Raw genomic sequence first — 5,209 nt, 5'->3', positions numbered from 1 at the left:
GCTCCTCCGTGCCCGTTTGAACTGCCCCTCCCCATTAGCAGTAATAAGATACTCGTTAAAGATGAGAAAACATAGGGCATCCATCGCCCCGGCGGCCCCCGCCCTCCCTCCCAGCATCCCCAGGAGGTCCCCCAGGGCACCGCTCCGGAGCATGCCGAGCGCATCCTGCCCGGCCCCCAGCGAGCGCTGGCAAAAGGCGAATTAATGACGAGGCGCTCGAAGAGTTTGCCTGAAATTATTTTATTCTGCCCAAGGATTGATTACTCCTGGCCTGGAAATACGTCCAAATCAATACGCTGAAGCTCAGGGCAAAAAAAGACATGCTCTAGCCCCATTTATTTCATCTACTTTTTTGAGGAATGGCACATAATTTACCGGGTAGGAATTGCTAAGCCCTTCCAGAGCGAGGACTAATGACAAGCTGTGGGAAAGTGATGCCTCCATCCATCTCCCAGGCGAGTCGCGGGTCCCCACACCCGCCGTGACGGCCCTGGCGGTGGCCACGGGTGACAGCACGTGCCCGTGGCCATCCTCGACAGGCAGATGGATATGGAGGCGAAGCACGTGGGCCGAGGCACCCACCTCCAAGGAAACGATTTTAAACCTCCCCAGAAAGATGACCGGTGCCCAGGGCAGTCCCTGCACAGCCTGCTCCTGCCCGGCCAGCTGGAACTGGGCGGGAGCAGCCGCTGGCTGGTTCAGGGGCGAGCTGAAAGCCATGCTGAACGCACGCGACAAACGCTGGAACTGTTTGAGCAACGTGTTTGGGCCCCGGCGCCGTAGAAGAATAACCTGCGTTACCCGGGGTACGCGGACTCAGCTCCCCAAAGCAAAATGGCACGAGGGACCCTGCAGGCCAAGGACACATCCCATCATCCGGGGGCTGAGCCCCAGGCCTGGGGGAGATGCCGGTGCCACGTGCTGCTCTCCGCAGCGGGCGCTCCGCACGCACCTTGCGGGTGACACGCGCCTGCCAGCGCGCCCCGTTTGCCAGGCCTCTGCACGCTCCACAGGGTCCCGGATTTTCCAGGGCATTAAACCCTATCCCCCCTCAGGAAGCTTGGTGGCAGCTGTCATCCTGCCCGCGGGGGGCGGGCGGGAGAGCTCCTGCTGCGGACCATCAGTGTCACTCCTGAGCCGCTGGTGGGTGAAGGACGAGGCGGCCCCGGCGGCCCCGGGACCCTGCCAGCCCGTGCCGGGGGCTTGTCACCGCTCCGGGGACGGGGCTGCGAGAGCAGCACTGGCACCGAGGCGCAGGCACGGCAGCACGCCTGCACGGACACCCACGGAAAGGATGCTTTGGCCCGTGTTACGACAAGGGAGCTCAAACCTCCCCACTTGCCATGAGTCCTTCGAGCAAACATCTTTTTGTGAAACAGAGAACATAAAGCAGCAGAGCGCTGCAAAAATCGAAATCCAGGGTTTGCTGGCTTCCCCTCGGGCAAGCCCCTTCCCACACGGGCTGCTCCGGACATCTCTGATGGCATTGTGTCCCCAAGCCTGGGCAGCCTCAGGCTGGAAGAGAATTCCCCTCTCCCCCATCGCACAGCGGAGAGATGCCAGGGTGGGAGAGGGAGCCGGAGGAAAGAGCAAAACCCAGCGGGGTTTGAAGCGAGCCTTGCCGAACCGCAGCCCAGGGGCAGGGGAGGCAGAGGAGCGAGTTCGCATTCAGAGAGCCCGGCCACGCTCTGCAGGCCTGGCCCTGCTGGCGAGCCCCGGGCCCGAGCCCACGGACAGGCGCTCCCGGCCGGGCGGCTGCAGCCCGGCTGACACCCTCCTTCAGCTGCCCTTGGCTCTGCTCACGGGGCATTTTTCTAGATTGAAACACTGCTGCCGCCCCATTCAGAAAGGGAACATCTGCGAAAAGGGGTCATTCACAATAAACTTGTGAGTGCCGGGTTGGAAAAAAATAACTCGGCCCGGAGGAAACAACATCGCCTTTGTTTTTCGGGTGCGGCCGCCTGAGCCCGCAGTGCCCTCGTGGGTGAGGCAGGGAGGGCTGGGGGGCTCAGCCTCGCCCCTGCACCCCCAGCCCGCACAGCTCCCCAGGCACGGCCCTGCGGAGCGGGACGGGGGCCAGCAGCACCGAGGGACACGCGGCCGGGCTGGGGCCCGAGCCCTTCGCTCGCCTCCCTCACATCCCGAGCAGGCACAAATCCCCACGTGTGGCAGCAGTGCGAACGAGTTTTATTACTCGATAAAACATTTGAAACAAAATAAATGGTTTTGTCAAACACTATATCTCCTCAAATAATAATGCACCGGCTTACAAAGAAAAACAACCAACATTCATATTCTATGGCAAAGGTTTATCTCGCCTCCCAGAGGACAGGGGAGCGGGCATTTCAATTCGGAATTCAGATACTGTATGGGAATACAGTGACTATAGTTCTCAGAGGGTTTGTGCAAATGCCAGCAAAACAAACCCCAAATCAAATTTATTAGCTGGTGGAGATCTCTAACAGTCTTACACAGTGACTGATGAAGCCATCGGGGAATTCCTTTCAACGTTTAGTGATTTAAAGCCTCTGCAGAAACTTCACTGTCTGGTCCAAAACAGAAAGAGTTCCTCGGTGCCCGGTCCTGCTCCAACAGCAGCACCGGCGTGGCTGTTATCTCCAGCGCGCGTCTCCTTTCGTCTGGAAACCCTGCCAGGAGTCCTCGCATCCCAAGTCCTGCGGAGAGCTATAAAGGCAGGAAGTGCAAATTAACTGAGAGCTGCAGCCCGTGTCCTAAAGGGCCCGTCTGCATTTTGGTGGCAAGGCCGGGACGCTCCCTTCTGCCCCGAGCGTGCTTCCAGAAAACGATCCGGATGGCACCCCCCGCCCTGGATCAGCCACTGAACACCCGCAGCCTGCTCGGCACGGGGCACAGCCCCAGGTTTTGGACTCCCACCACAGCACCGGGTGCCGGGACTGGGCTGGCTGTGCCCCGGGAGCGCACCACCAGGGCGGCAGCCGGGCTCCCGCTCCGGGAGGGAAGGGGAGGGGGGATGCCCTTCCTGAGGACGCGGCGGGCAGAGGAAGGTGAAGGCACAGGCGGCGCCCCCGGAGCATCCACAGCGCTCGGCCCGGGGCAGCTCCCGCAGAAACGTTCTTAAAAGCAACCCCAGAAAGACACAGCTCTAATTGCCAGGCTTTTGTTGTGCGCCCTCATCGGCCGGGTCGTTTGCGTTTTAGCTGCTAAAATATCAGGGGGACGCTCTTTAATCAATCACCGCAGCTTACAAAGCCCTAAGTGAGAGAATATTTTTTGATTGTCTCTGCTTGTATCTAAACATCTCACAAACCCGCCAGCCAGTTCTTCATTTCAATTAAGGCAGTGCTGATCGTTAGCTAACTAATAAGGACCAATTTTCTGTCACAACTATTTCCTAATTAAATTCAAAACAGAGATTTCTAACCCAGATGGTCAGCGATGCTACAGATTTGTTTAAATTTGGTATCACAGTAACAAACTACTAATTAGGGTTTGTAAATACACCAATTCCCTTATGACTTAGTTGTTAGTAATGCATACAACCGGTTTATTAAAGCACTAATTGTGTCTGGCTTTACTTGGGCCTAACACATAATCCACTTATCACATACTGGTACCAACTCATTTTGAAGGGATTATGAATGAAATCATAAATGAGGTCTCGCATCCCTTTCCCGGTACGGTTAATAAAGGTTTGGTGTCCTATTTAGAAGACACGTTTCGATTTTCCGCCCCCGACGTGGAGCGGCCCCGCAGTGACGCTGGTGCTCCGTTCTCCAAAGGGTGTTCCCACAAAAAAAACTTCTGGATGCCACCCCCACGCCCAAAAAGAGGTTTCCGCCCCAGCTCCAGCCCCGCTGGGCAGCAAATCATCCCAGCAGCCAGGCTCCTGGAAAGGAGCTCTGGAGATTCCCAGAGAAAGCACTGAATTGTTTATTTCCCACTGAAGTCAGGCTCAGCCCCTCCACGGGGGGCTCCCGGGCCCCCCCCCGCCCCCCTCCCTGCCCTGTCCCTTTGCCTGGAGACCCTCACCAGCCTCGACTGCCTCCTTGTCAAGGGACAGAGGACACCGAGCCTGGATTCCCTCTGGAAAAGACCCTGTCTTTGAGGGAAGGCTTTGTTCCGAGGCCCCGAACGGGCGATGATGCCCCACAGCTGGGGCATCAACGCCCCTCGCTGCCGCGGCTTTATCGAGAGTGCACAAAGTAGGAAATAAATGATAGATAACTGTGAATTGCAAGGTTATGTAAACACGGAGGGGGTTTCAGAAGAATCCTATTAAACCATAAAGAAAAGCACGGATGGTTTATCACATCACTAAGACCCAAGAATGCATTAATAAATAGAAGAATAGATAACGAACCGTGGAGTACAAGGCTAAACTATCCGCTATTGTGAGGACCCTGTGACAGTAGAAACAATGGAGGGGAAGAAAAAGCTTTGTTGGTCTGTCACCAGAACCTTGTAGTGTATCTTTTATGGCCCATTTTTAATGAATTCACAGCACCTATCAGTTATTCTCTGCCCAAATCCCTCATTTTCCTCCCTCTTGAATGCAAATTCCCATGCTGCACTCTGCCTTCACCATGACTTCCCCCGTTAAACGCAGGCCTTCTCTGGGTTCCGAAGGCCTCTCGGCCACGGCGAGAACAGGTTTCTGCCTTCCTGTTTCCAAAGGGTTTGCAGGATGGCAACAAAAGCGGGGTTTAATGCGAAGCAGCGCTACCTCTGAGCCTTGCTGCATCCTTCGCTTCTTCTGTGACAGGAGAGTGAAAGTGCAGACAGGTCTAATTCAGCCCAGAGTGACAGTGATGCCTGCAAGGGGAAAAAGAAAAACAAAAAAACCCCAAACACATGAAAGCTGCTGCTGCTCTTGCTGTTCTCCAGCCCTCTGCAAGTAACACCGAGAATTGTTGGAGGGGACTTAATATTGATCCAAGAGATAGTACCCTCTTTGTGGACGCTACCGAGACTCGCTAACAGTTTATTTTCACTGCACTGAGGGGCTTTTATCATTCAGTGAGGACCCGGGACACATTTACTGTAGATTACTTTTATTTTTACTACAGCGTCCTTAGGTACGGAGCGCTGAGGAGACGGGGCTGACCGCGACACGCTCCGCAGCAAAACCCCGCGGTCCTGCCTCCACCAGAATCCAAAATCCCGATCAACTTCTATAAAAAAAAATCCCAAAGGCTTTGTGCTGCTGCACTGACACCCTGCAGGAGCG

This window comes from Corvus brachyrhynchos, unplaced genomic scaffold (genome assembly GCF_000691975.1).
Source record: "Corvus brachyrhynchos isolate BGI_N302 unplaced genomic scaffold, ASM69197v1 scaffold133, whole genome shotgun sequence".
Classification (NCBI taxonomy): domain Eukaryota; kingdom Metazoa; phylum Chordata; class Aves; order Passeriformes; family Corvidae; genus Corvus; species Corvus brachyrhynchos.
This window is presented reverse-complemented; position numbering follows the sequence as displayed.